Consider the following 14,873-nt stretch of genomic DNA (forward strand, 5'->3'; position numbering starts at 1 on the left):
AAAATCATGGCGTAAGTTCCAGGATAGATTTGTACGAATCCATACCAGGCAGTTATACAGCTGTCCAAATAAGATTCCTTACTGTAAATAGAAAGGTACCTTATTTAGGGCTCCCTTCCTATATAAAGGGGACTCAATCATTTGTAAACATCATCTGATCATTGGCAAAGAATATATTATCCTACTTGTCTCTCTTACTGTTCATCAGAATTGTCCTTTACATTTATTGTTCTTACTTTATTGCTCTTAGTTCATCTCGAGGCAACTAAGCTCGAGGTCACCACTGTTGAGTAACATTGGTTTATTTTGTCAGCTCCAAGGTTTCACGTATTAATTTTGATGATAACAAAATAATTATTAATCAAAGAACATTTACTTGTGGTAATCTTATTCTTGTACATGAAAGAAAATGCTGGTAAAGATCCAAACAAATATGGGAAAGAAGATATCTTGTGAAGAATCTATCAAGGAAGATTATTTTCAGAGATTTAATCTAGAAGGAATAATATTTGAAAGTGAAATTTCAAATATTGAATGGCTTACTACAATATCAGAAGAAGAATCTATGGAAATTATGGATGGAAAGCTTTTCAACATCTTGAAAGGAAAGTTGCTAAAATCATGAAGAAGATCTATTATTTTGTGGAAGGAAGATACTATATGGAAAAGATACTACAAGGACAAGGAAGAATATATTTTCTATGGAAAGAAAATATATTATGGGTATAGTACAATGTATTTTATGGAAAGAGATTATTTTTCAAGACCTACTAAAGGAACATTGGAGAATTATGGAAGAATGCTTCCTAAAGTGTTGGACAACTAAAGAGAATATTAGTTAACAAGGAAAGTAAATTCAAAAAGGATATTCACCACAATTTGTAGAAGAAAAAGAAACCGTTGAAGATTTCAGACAAGGAAACAAATCAAGGAATATCTATTTGCCATCTGTCAAGATACAAGGAGCCTTGCCAATCTATCTAAGACTATCAGAAGCTATTAAGCAAAGATTCTTACCTACAATTATTAAGGAAAGTCTAGCAGGTGCACGAAAGAATATCAATATTCAAAGACTTAGTGGCCATGTTTGGAAAGATCAGGAAAGAAAGATTATCATGTCCTGCAATTAAGGAGAGACCCACAAGGAAAGGATTTCAAGCAAGACAAAGACTATATTCTGTCCAAGTTGATAAAAAGCAATCTAACCTTGGACAAAAAGCCACAAATCATATTGGTTCGAAGGAGGATCTCATGGCATGACCAAATTTATATCAAGGCTAGATATGGAAACAGATATTACTCCAAGATTTAAGGAAATAATGGGTGTAATGAAGATCGCGAGAATATTCAAAACTCCCTTGGGTCATGAAATAGCCAGAACAAGTTGAAAAGGATATAAATAGGCACTTCGAAGAAAGAAGAAAAGTACGCAGCCTTCTATACAATTATCTATCCAACTACAAGTTCTTTATTCTACTCTTAACAAGCATTGTAATTTACTTTAGTAGATTTAATGTGTACTCAAAAGAGAGAAGAGAGACAGAAAAATATTAGAGAGGCAGTGTGTCCTAGAGGTTGTGTCATTGTTCGTTTCTTTGCTGAGCGAGTGAAAACCAAAGAGTTGTTGTTGGTGAGCGAGTGAAAACCAACCCTTTCAGCGTTGATGGTGATCGCTGAAAATCATAAAGGTTGTACTCAATTCAATTTACAAAGAGCTCCCACGATACTCCTAGGCCTTCCATCATGAGAGCTCTAAAAGATAACACTCTTGCAATCCAAGAGAATTGGATTAGGATACAACATTGGTTCCGAACCAGTATAAAATTCTTGGTGTCATTTACTTTATGGCTCTCGTATTATATTCTGTTCTTTTACTGTTTATTGTGATTAATACTTGTTTAAATCGAAAGAACTAACAGTTCTGTGCAGGTTGTCTCCGCATAAGTCGACTAGGTCTGAAGAGTAGTCGACTAGAAATTTAGAAAGGCTACAATTCACCCCTCCCCCCTCTCTTGTACTTTCACTTATTTCTTTTATTTCTACTTCATATTTCTTGATTATTAGTTGATATTGAACTAAATCACATATGTTTAAAACCACAAATCAAATTTAGTTGTTACTCGTATTTTCGAGGTAAACGTATAGAAAGATGGTTTTCAAACTTTCATTTTTTGGTACCAAAGTAAAATGTTGTCACTTAAAACTACAATTCGAATCAAACTGTTTATTGCGTTTAATTCATAAAACTGGATAATTTTATCTACATATAAAAGTTACCTCCCACTTACCCGACAAATTTTATTAGTGGAAAAATATTTTATCAAGCAAGTTTTACCGGATGAATGAGATATATATCGGATAAAATCTTTTTACAGCTCGTCGTGGTTTCCGCTCTTTCTTCTTGTTTTAATGCTCCAAGTTGATGAAAGGCAAAGCCTGGTATGTAAGACTCCTTCCTCCCGTCATGATATTAGTTGTCTCTAATGATTCAACTGTTATATTATTGATTTTTCTTAAACACTATAATTACAAAAAAAATCCTATAATTTACTACATTTAACTAGCTAGTAATTAAGGTTCAACTTTTGTTAAATCTTTAAGAAAAAACTACAAACCTCCTACATAGGTAGCAAATTATACTAACACTGATGATTATGAATCAAAACTCCACTCAGAGTAAAATTATGCACCATCATACTCATTACAGACGCAAGTACTTCTATCTATCAAGAGTAAAACCGTCGAGACCTTAGTGACTTAGGGTGGGTTTGGTACGAAGGAAAATGTTTTTCTAGAAAATATTTTCATGGAAAATGAGTGATTTTATCATTTATTTTTCCTTATTTGGTTGGTGAGTAAAAAATAATTCGGAAAATATTTTCTAGTGTTTGGTTAGAGAGTAAAAAAGATATTTTAGCAAAAGAAACTAATGTGCCACTTTACTTTTTTACGAAAAAATAATATTGAAATTTGGTGCTCCATAACTAAAAAGAAAATACTCTTTTTTGGTCGAAAAAGAAAGTACTCTTTCAACAACATGAAAAGAAAATACTCATTTGGTTGAAATAAAAAAAAAATATTTTTTCTACATAAAAAGAAAGTATTTTTTTGTTAAAAAATACTCATTTGTTGAAATGAAAAAAAAATCTATCTATAACTATAACGACCCGGCCGGTCGTTTTGAGAGTAATAACCCTGATCCCCTATTTTCTACTTTCCCCGTATCAGTTTTTACTTATGTGACTTGCCAGTAGGTTTTATTTCTCGTTTCGGAGTGTTTTGGGACACTTAGTCCCTAAAACAGAAGCTTAAGTTATAAGAGTTTAGCCGTAATCGGAACTGTATGAAGACGATTTCGAAATGGAGTTCTGTCAATTCTGTTAGCTCCATTGGGTGATTTTGAATTTAGGATCGTATCCGGACTGTGAATTTGAGGTCTGTAGCTAATTTAGGCTTGAAATGGCGAAAGTCAAATTTTTGGAGATTTTGACCGGAAGTGGACATTTTTATATCGGGGTAGGATTCCGAATCCGGAAGTTGGATTAGGTCCGTAATGTTGAATATGACTTGTGTGCAAAATTTGAGGTTAATCGAACGTGGTTTAATAGGTTTCAACATCGGTTGTAGAAATTAGAAGTTTCAAGTTCATTAAGTTTGGATTGGAGGGTAATTCGTGTTTTTGTTGTTGTTTGAGGTATTTCGAGGGCTCGACTAAGTTCATATGGTGTTTTAGGACTGGTAAGAATGTTTGGTTGAGGTCCCGGGGGCCTCGGGTGGTTAACGGATCATTTTTGGACTTGGGAGAATTGCAGAATGTTCTGGTTTCCAGTTGCTGCTTTCCTTCTTCGCATTCGCGTGAGGAGTACCGCATTGAGGAGCTAGATGCAGGAGGAAGATTTTTCTTCGCGTTCGTGAGTTGGGGGACGCGCTCGCGAAGGTTTGTTAGGCAGTGTATCGTGAACGTGTGAAGACCATCGCATTCGCATAGAGCAAGTGGAGCAGCTAGGACCCCAAGGTTTTGTTCTACGCGTTCGTGTAGCGGAGCAGTAGGAAGTGGAATCTACGCGTTCGCAAGGGGTCAGTCGCATTCACCTAAATGTTAATTCAGCAACACTTCCAAATGTCACTTCTTCCCATCGCATCCGTCTTCAGGACGATATAGCCATAAAGATGCATGTTTTAGTGGCGGAAAAGATTTTGCCCCGGTGTAGACAAGAATCAACCTCTTCCCGGTGAGGTTTTGATGTATCGTAGAATCCGAAAAGTAGATTCTAAGTGAGATGATCTCGGCTTGTCCATATAAAAATCGGTTGATCACTCCCTCCTATGAAGGGGAGAGTTTAGTCAGTGAATTTTTGTTCAATGCGAATGCGAGGGTGTGACCGCGTTCGCGAAGAAGGAAGTACCTCGGCAGAGTATAACATTTCAAAAACGAGGGTTTGTCCATTTTTATCAAAACTTGAGTTTGAGAGCTCGGATTTGGATGAGATTTTGAGGGATTTTTAGAGACATCGATTGGGTAATGATTCTACACTTGATTTTGGGTATATCTCACTAATCTATCATATTCCACCTTTTGATTTCGGATTTGCGTTGAAAATTTGGGGAAAATAGGAAGAAGCTCTTCAACTAAGATTTTGGGTTTTGATATAGATTTTTATATCTGATTTGGATAATTTTGGTACGAGCGAACTCATGAGTGAATGAGTGTTCATATTTTGTGACTTTTACCCGATTCCAAGACGTGGGCCCGGGTCGACTTTTTGGGGTGATTTTCTAATTTCTTGCTTAAACCTTGATTTCATTAATTAGATTAGTTTTTTATAGTTATATTTATGGTATGTAATTTCTTTTGGCTAGATTTGGGTCATTCGGAGTTGGATATTCGTGGAAAAAAGTTACCAATTGATTGAGCTTGGTTCGAGGTAAGTGTCTTGCTTCCGCTTAGGATTTGGTACTGTTTGATATGTGAGCACCGTGTACGCGAGGTGACGAGTGCGTACACGGGCTATTCGTTGTAAAAATCCGATTCTTACTGAGTAATAACATGTTTCTTCTTATTTGAGTATTACCAGCATGTGTAGTTATCCTGTTTAGCCTAGGATAGCATGTCTACGTGCCTTAAATGCTTATCTGAACTCTGTGCAATACACTTAGTGGATTTCTTACTTTTTCCTTGACTTGTACTTAGCCTAAACTGTAGGATTTCTTGTTGTAACTGTTTCTTCCATTGTTTGAGCTTTGTATTTATTTGGGAACCACCGAACGGTATTCCGGGAGATCCCCTACATATTTATTTTTGTACTACGGAACGGTATTTCGGGAAATTCCCTGCATATTTATTTTGGGACTATGGAACAGTATTATGGGAGATCCCCTGCATATTTACTTTGGGACTACGGGACGGTATCCCGGGAGATCCCCCTGCATATTTATTTTAGGACTACGGAACGGTATTCCGGAAGATCCCCGTGCATATTTACTTTGGGACTATGGGATGGTATCCCGGGAGATCCCCCTGCACATTTACTTTGGGACTACAACACGATATCCCGGGAGATCCCCTGCACATTTACTTTTGGGACTACGAGACAGTATCTCGGGAGATCTCGTGTTGTTATTCCTGTGTACTGTATTGTTATTCTTCTGTGATTTTCCATCTTGTTAAATTTCAGTCATTTATTATACTTCTGTAATTTCTCATTGTTAAATTCTCATTCATTTCATTATATTATTATATCTTTTGCCTTGTTTCTTTTATTACAGTAGGGCCCTGACCTGACCTCGTCACTACTCTACTGAGGTTAGGCTTGGCACTTACTGGGTACTGTTGTGGTGTACTCATGCTACTCTTCTGCACATCTTTTTGTGCAAATCCAGGTTCTTCCTACCATGATAGATTTTAGTTGCATAGTTGCTGCTGCTCCAGAGACTTCAAGGTACATATGCCCGCATTTGCATACCTCGGAATCCCCCTCTGTCTTTTTGTGTTGTTTTCCCTTACTTCTTCTAGATATTGATGTATAGAACACTTTGACAAATATTAGAAGCTTGTGACTTATAGTATTCCGGGTCTTGGGAGAGTTTTGTATATGTTTTGAGATTTGGTTATTGTACATGCCGAGCGGCATTTCTGTCAGTATTTATTTTTCTGTTACAGTTAGCTATTAGATTTATGTTTTCATTTTTATTATTCCACAAATGTTAGGCTTGCCTAGCCTTAGAGATTAGGTGTCGTCACGACATCTTACGGAGGGAGATTTGGATCGTGACAAGTTGGTATCAGAGCTCTAGGTTCATAGGTATCATGAGTCACAAGCAAGTTTAGTATATATATGTACCTGCACAAAAATGTGCAGCTAGTATAGTATGAGTACATAAATCAATACATACCCAGTAAGTATCCTGTCTAACCTTGAAGAAGTAGTGATGAGGGGTCGACTCTGACACTTACTATGGGCCAACAATAATATTCCAATAATATAACTAAGCATGGGTTGCATAGAACGGCGGTAAACTCAATATCATGAAATAGGTAAACAATTCTTTTGTTAATAGGAAATTTTCAAATTTAATTTTCAAAATTTACCATTTATATCTCAAGCCGATGAAGAAATGTCAATTATCATGAGTTTCAGAGCAGCCATTCAATCATGCGCAAATCATGTCAAGATCGTACGACCCGATCAAACATAAATATTTAAATTGTGCACTGCTGAGGGTAGAACGGCACGAATCATAGATGCATCTTTCTGCTACCGAGGCGTTCGGCCTGCTCAACAAAAGAGAAAATACATTTAAAACAACCAATTCAGAATTTATTAAGGGGCAATTATTCAAGGAAATACCAAATCCTCATTAACGGTAAAAAAAATAAAGTTTAACATTTTACAATTCCTTTACCAGGTTTCAATATAATTTAAGCAATTAAATTAGCAAGTAGGTTGCAAACATAGCAAATATAACATGATTTGGGTCCTAGACTACCCATACATAAGCATAATAGTAGCTACGCACGGACTCTCGTCACCTCGTGCGTATGTAACTCCCAAAAATAGAAGCACCTATTAAATCAATTAACCTATGGGGTTAATTTCCTCTTACAAGGTTAGAAAGGAGACTTACCTTGCTCTGAAGTTTCATAGTCGGCTTCCAAGCCTTTCAAATAACTCAAATCGATGCTCAACGCTCCAAAACTAGTCAATAAATGTGCAAATCCATAAATATATACTTTAATACTCATTATAATCCAATTTATAACAATTTCCAACTTCGTTCGAAAAGTCGATAAAATCACCCTCGGGCCCACGTACCCGGATTCCTAAAATTATAAAACCACAAACTCAAATATATAATTTATTCCAAGTTCCATGTCCAATTTCGCGGTCAAAATCCAGAAATATAAATTTCTAGGTTTTTCTTCAAAAACCCCAAATTTTCACTAATTTTTCATGATTTTCCATGTTAAATCTAGATATAATCCAAGTATTTAACTTGAAATAGGTGGGAACCACTTACCTTGAAATAAATAATAAAGATAGAGCTCCAAAATCACTCCTAGGTCGGCTCCCATGGAGGAAATAAGATGAAATGAGCCAAACCGATTTTTGCAAACTTATACACTGCCCAGACGACCCTTCTTTGAGATCGTGGGAATACCTTCGCGGTCGTGAAGGCGAAAAATGCTGCCTCCCAGAATTCCTCTACGCGTTCGCGACAGCCTGGTCACGTTCTCGGACCTTTGACCACCATCTCTTCGCGTTCGTGTTCCAACAACCTCGTTCGCAAAGGCCAACCACTCCGGGCCCCGCTCCATCTTCCTCCTATGTGTTCGCGACCCTTGTGTCGCGTTTGCGAAGGGTTGCCCAGCTCTTGCCTCGCGTTCGCATCTTCTTCCCTGTGTTCACGAAGGCCACATCCCAACAGCCTCAAAATTCCTATTCCCGAGTGCAGGACTCCCTTCGCTCGCGAAGAAGAAAACCAGATAGCGGCAACAGCAGCAACAACAACAGCCAATCACTCCAATTTGGTCTGAAACCACCCCGAAATACACTCGAGGCCCCCGGGACCCTGTCCAATCACACAAACCAGTCACGTAACATAACACGGACCTGCTCGAAGCCTCAAATCACATCAAATAATATCAAAATCATGAATCGCACCCCAATTCAAACTTAATGAACTTTAGAACTTCAAACTTCTACATTCGATGTAGAAACCTATCAAATCACGTCCGATTGACCTCAAATTGTGCACACAAATCACATTCATAATTACGGACCTATTCCAACTTCCGAAATCGCAATCTGACCCTGATATCAAAAGTCCACTCTCAGTCAAACTTCTCAAAAACTTCAAGTTTCTAACTTTCGCCAAATGACCCCTAAATGACCTATGGACCTCCAAATCCACATTCGGACGCGCTCCTGATACCGGAATCACCATACAGAGCTTTTTCGAGACTCAAAATCCTAAACGGATATCGATAACACTGAAATGCACTTTAACCCAAATTTATAAAATTCTTCCAAAATGCCAGCTTTCCACAATAGGTGCTGAAACGCTCTCGGGCAATCCAAAACTTGATCTGGATATACATCCAAGTCCAAAATCATCACACGAACCTGTTGGAACCTTCAAATCCCGATTCCGAGTTCGTTTACTCAAAAGTCACATGAACTTCTCAAAATTAGAATTTTCTTTGGAAATCAACTCTGAACTTCTTGAAAATGCAGTTCCGACCATGAGTGCAAGTAATAATACCTGAAGTGAAGATACTTATGGCCTTGATCTCATCCAAGTCACACCTTTATTCGAGGTTATGAAATGGTCGATACAATTGTAATACCCAACTAAGAGTCGGGGTCGAATTCCATAGGGAGCTATAAGAATGGGATAAAGTAGTATATATTTGGACTTCCACAAATATGATTTTTTTTACTTCTAAAATTATGCTAAATATTGCAATTCTAAAAATATGAAACTAGGAAATATTGTTGTTTTTCAAATATTGTAAAAGGCATAGGGCTATGACCTTTACCTAGATATTTGCCTAAAGGGTTGTAAACTTTAAAGCTTATTTCATTGGTCGGGGTATATTATAGCTATCGACACTCAAGTACCCACTCAATACCTCTCAATAAGAGAGTGATTTTTCCCAATTTGACTTTCTCAAGTCCAAATGGGTATTGAACAAATTAGTTGATAAAATGCTCAAGTCGGGTTTTGGTGTCTCTAGGTTCAACCTTTTAATTGGGACTTGAACAAAATAGTTGATAAAATGCTCAAGTCGGGTTTTACTATCTCTACGTTCAACCCTTTAATTGGGACTATCAATCTCTTGATTTCATACCAAATTCTTGTTAACCAAGTTTTCCTAGATTAAGTCTCTCTTTCTCAAGTAGAGACCAAGTCAAATAGGCATAAACTAATGTTTGCAACCATTAATTATACAATAAAAAGCAAGAACAAGGCTAAATAATAATCATCCAACCATAAACAAGCAATAAATCAAACACCCATTAGTTTTACACACTAGGATTGGGTCACAACCCTAGTTAAAAATCTAACTACTCATAATGTGTATAGAAGAAAACAAGGAAGAAAAGATGATAAAACTCATATTCAAAGATTAAAAGATGAAAATCCAATACTAAATCACCAAAGTAAGCTAAAGCTTCCTAAAGCAGTAAGGAAAAACTACTACAGGAGTTCTAATATTCAAAACTTGACCTAATTTCGTGAAACTAGTCTATTTATATAAAGCTAGAAACTTCGGACAAAATTTCTCTTTCAGAGGTTCTGCGTCCGCACAATTCCATATGCTGTCCGCACTTTTCTTCAAACTTGACAGGAGCTGGATCTGCGGCCGCACAATTTTGGAATACGACCGTATGACTCAAGTTCTGCGATCCGTACAAATGTTAGTACGGCTGCACAGGGCCCTTCTATGGACCGCACAATTCTGAGTGCGGCCACAAGGCTGATTTTTGCGGCCGCACAATAATTGTGTGGTCCGCATTTTTTTAGGCTTGAAATGGTGACTCTCTAAACTTTGGCTCTGACGTAGCTTCTGCAGGCGCACAATAATTATGTGGTCCGCACATTGTATTGGTCTCTGATGGATTTCCTTCATAATCTGCGACCGCAAATGGGAATTCTGCGATCCACACTTGAGCTTTTGTGCATGCTTTTTGTCTTTGAGTTTACATTACTCCTTCTTGAATTGGATTTCATCTTTGTGGCTCATTTTTCAATACTCCTACAATTAAGCATATTTTATCAGCTTTCGGGAATACAATTAAACCTTTTTGGATTAAAATGAAAGCTAAAAAACGCTAATAAGTAGTCAAAATTCCCACTTATCAGGCCTTAAACCACAGAACGGCATGCTAAATCTCAAAATGACTGGTCTGATCGTTAAGTGGAGAGATTCCTTCGTCTATTTGCTATTTAACATCACTACAAATTCTAGATTTGGGTAGAAACAATCTGAAGGGAGAAATTCCACAATGTTTTGGAAACATGAGTGATTCTCTTGAGGTTTTGGATATGCACCACAATAATTTTTCTGGGACTCTTCCAACAACTTTTACCACTAGAAGTGTACTCAAAAGCTTCCACTTACATGGAAATGAACTAGAGGGAGAAATCTCTCGATCTTTGGCCAATTGCAAAGAGTTGCAAGTTCTTAATTTAGGAGATAATCACCTCAACGACACATTATTGATGTGATTGGGAACTCTTCCAAAGGTGCAAGTTTTAAGCTTGAGTTCGAATAAATTGCACGGACCCATCAGAACATCAAGAATTGAGAATTTGTTTCCTAAATCTCTCTTACAATGCCTTCATGGATAACTTACCGACGAGTCTGTTTCAACATCTGAAAGCCATTAAGACAATTGACCAAACAATGAAAGCACCAAGATATCTTGGAGACGGATATTACAAAGATTACATAACAGTTGCAACCAAGGGATTGGAGTTTGAACTTGTTAGAATTTTGACAGTTTACACCGCTATTGATCTTTCAAGTAATAGATTTAAAGGACATATCCCAAGTATTATGGGAGATCTCGTTGCACTTCGGGTTTTGAATTTATCTCATAATTGATTGCAAGGTCGCATACCACCCTCACTCGGAGATTTATCTTCGGTTGAAGCATTGGACCTTTCAGTTAACCAGCTAGTAGGAAAGATACCAGAACAACTTGCTTCTCAGATCACATATGTTGAAGTCTTAAATCTTTCCTATAATCATCCCGAAGGGTGCATCCCTCAAGGACCTCAATTTGCAACATTTCAGAAGAATTCATATGAAGGTAATGATAGATTACGTGGATTTCTGATTTCAAAAGGTTGTGGAAATGATAGAGTATCATAGACAAATAATATTGTATCTGCGCTAGATGATCAAGAAAACAATTCTGAATTTCTCAATAATTTTTGGAAAGATGCTCTTATGGGATATGGAAGTGGACTAATTATTGGATTACCCATAGCATATTTCATGATTTCAGCTCGAAATCCCAATTAGCTTTCTTGGATTTTCGAAGAACTAGAACACAAAATCACCATAAGAAGGCGAAAGAAGCAGCGACCCATCAAAGGCACTATAGAAGATGAAGTAATTGCGTCTGTAGGAGTTAAAAATTCAAGTATTCCAGATGTGTTCTACATTAACAATTAGTTAATCGCAACTATTAGCATCTTAGTTCTCATATTTTCTGTTCCAACAAATATTTTAAAAACCAAATTATTTGATTAGTAGAAGAAGTTGAAATGGATTTGCTTTAGTTAATGTTTAAAGCTAGTAAAAGATTAAGTATAACATGCGACTGAAGAGGAATTATGCGCATAAAATTTTAAATCTATGCCATAGTTAGTTAGAATTTGGAAGCTGTGATTACAGGGGTTAATCTATTTAGAGGCTGGTTTAACAAATGTTTCAAGTTCAAACCAACGAATAATTTGATTTTAGTGTAAAAATAAAAATCAGACTATTATATATATACATTGTTAATTAGGTGGCTCTTTCGCATTCCTTCTAGTTGGTTAGATATTTGTTTATAAAAATCAGCAGACTGAGTTTGTCTACTCAGGATTGTAATTCTTTACTTTGGTAATTAATAAATTTGTTCCTATTCAATTCTTTACTAGAAGTCTCTATTACAGTATTTACTTTTGTGTTTTTATTAACAAAATAGTACTATCGTTATTCTAAATACATTAGAATAAGAAATGTGTTACCTAGTTTCTCTGCTTTGATTGTATTTTTTTAATAGTGATGGTGTTTGACCTACTTGGGTGCAGCTCAATTATTTCATCAATACTAACTACTTCTTACTAAGTACATGTATCAAGTAAATTTGGCCACCAAAGCTAAGTAGATGGAAAGAAATCACCTAACGTTTTTGTTTATGATGAAATTATACCTGTGAGCACGTGATTTTTTGTTTCGCACGACAATCGCTCCAAAAAGAAATAAAGAAATAATAATTGGCCCTGCTGTACAATTTTTGGATTTCTGTGCGGCACCTTGTTGATTTATTTGTGACTTCGGCCCATTTTTATTTATTTACTTTATTAAAACAAAATTCAAAAATATATGTGTCCTGCATAATTCGAACCGTAATCCGGTCGTTAGATAGAAAATCATGAATAGGCATCTTCGTCCGTGATTTTATTTTTGTCTGACTTTACCTGTTTTGAAATATTTTAGTGTGTGTGCAAATAATTGTATTGAGTGTGTATTTAATTTTAATTTGATTTTTTTGGCTTAGTTTTGTTTTAAAATAAATAAGAACAAAAAGAAATAAAAAAAAATATAAAAAAAGGACCCTTTCCCTTCCGGACTTGGGCCAATTTTGTTCCCAAAACCCAGGCCTGCCCGGTCCAGACCACCTGATGCCCAGAGAATCCAAACGACGTCGTTTTGGTACAGGTTGATCTGGGCCGTTGATCTCAAATTGATCAACGGCCAAGATCAATTCCCCATAACCCACCAATAAACCCGACCCGTCTCACCCGGACCGACCCCAACCCTTTACCCTTGAAACGACACCGTTCCACTTAAGCTATCGGATCCAGACCGTAGATCTAGATTGATCTAACGGTCGAGATCAATCCACCCATTAACTATATAAGACCATAATCTTACCCTGGCCCCCCCTATCTGAACCCCAGCCTTCGTCTCCAAACAAACAGCCCTAAAACCCTAGCCGCCCCTGCGTACTTTCGCCATGAAAACCGGCGACATGAACGCCGGTGACCTTCCCCTTAACACCCTAGAACGCCCTTGCCATCCTGAACCCAAATCTATCAACCATGTAGTTCGAATCCCTCCCCACCTTCTCGAATCTTCATTTGAAGATTCGAGTCAAAACTCGATCTACTCAGTTTAACCCCAGTTTCATACCAGACACTCCCCAGACCCCCCTCGTGACCAAACCATACTTGGTTTGGTCCGAATCTGATCAGGGAGGCATGAATCCCAGATCTTGAGTTTTGGAAATTTTGTGTTCCTCCGTCACTGGTTCAACCGAAGAGATTAAGGTCTAATGGACTTTAATCAAAGTGTTTCTCGTCTGAGAAACACTTCGTTTAAAGTCCGTTCAGCCTTAAGAAAGGCCTGACCAAGTCCGAGTTAAGGTTTTGATCTTTTGCGGTTTAAGGTGAGTTTTCTTTCTTTTCTTAGTTGTTCTGGTTCGTTTGATTGTTGTAAGGGTCTGTTCGTTTTATGTTTATGTCCTTGACCTCTATCAACTGTGCTTCAACCACTTTGCCTGAACCTCTGTTTGTTTGTCTAAATCCCCCCTCCTATTCTGATAAGGCATTATGTATTTGTTTGTGCAAGTAGCTGATTTTCGAGTTTGGACTGACTAGTTGACTCCTCGAGTGTATTTCTGCTTAGTCAGTATAATTCGAACCATGTATCGATACTGTTTAAATGTCTGATTTTTGGCTACGATTGTGTATGTTAATGCTAATATAGTCGAGTCGACATGTGTCGTCAATTAGTTTCAACTGTCCGAACAATAACAAATCGATTTGCTTCTGTTGAACATTTGCCTGAATCAATTAAGAACCAAGTCCTGTTACTTATAGTCGTTAATATGATCTCAGAAACCTAAGGCTTGGTCTGTAACTGAAATCTGAGTTGATGGCATGTGCACTTGTGCACAGCATGTGCATTGTGCACAGCCTGTTTTCCTGCATAAAAAGGCTTTTGATTTTAAAAATGGTTTGACAGCATATGCTGTCAGATACATCCTATGCCCATACTTTGATTTAGTTTAAAGAAGTATTTAAACCTTGTAAAAGTTAAATCTGCCAGGGAATGTTGATGGGGTTTAATATTTAATTAGCTAAAGTTGGAATTGAAAATGGAAGGCACATGGGAGGGGTACTGGGATATTCTGAAAACAGGCTGTTAAAAGAGATAGTGTTGAGGCCTATAAAAGGAGGAGGACCTAGGGGAAATATACGGAGATATACAGAGGGATTAGAGATAGACATATACAGAATTAGAAGGGGGCTGATAGAAGAAGAGGGGAGGAAAAGGGATACCATCTGATATTAGAGTAATACACAGAGAGAGGGAGATTGATAGATACAAAGATTTTGATACACACACACACACAGATAGAGATTGATAATAAAGGGAGGGGAATACACTGATAGAAGAGGGATTTGATAAGAAAACAGGAAAAGAGAGTTGTCTGAAAACACACGGACAAAAATAGAACAAAGAGAGGCCTAACACAAAAAGGGGAACTGCATTTTTCTCATCTTTTGTCTTGATTCTCAACTGGTCTGGATGTGCCTGTTCCATATTGACTTATCCTGAGTCTTGTTTGAGATTACTGGCTGTG

The 14,873-nt window shown here is 37.2% G+C and overlaps 1 pseudogene; it reads left to right on the plus strand.

The window, feature by feature from the left end:
- The first annotated feature begins 10,416 nt into the window (after positions 1-10,416).
- LOC107783664 (receptor-like protein 53) lies at positions 10,417-11,689 on the plus strand (annotated as a pseudogene).
- The last annotated feature ends 3,184 nt before the right edge of the window (positions 11,690-14,873 follow it).

This window comes from Nicotiana tabacum, chromosome 18 (genome assembly GCF_000715075.1).
Source record: "Nicotiana tabacum cultivar K326 chromosome 18, ASM71507v2, whole genome shotgun sequence".
NCBI classification, from domain to species: domain Eukaryota; kingdom Viridiplantae; phylum Streptophyta; class Magnoliopsida; order Solanales; family Solanaceae; genus Nicotiana; species Nicotiana tabacum.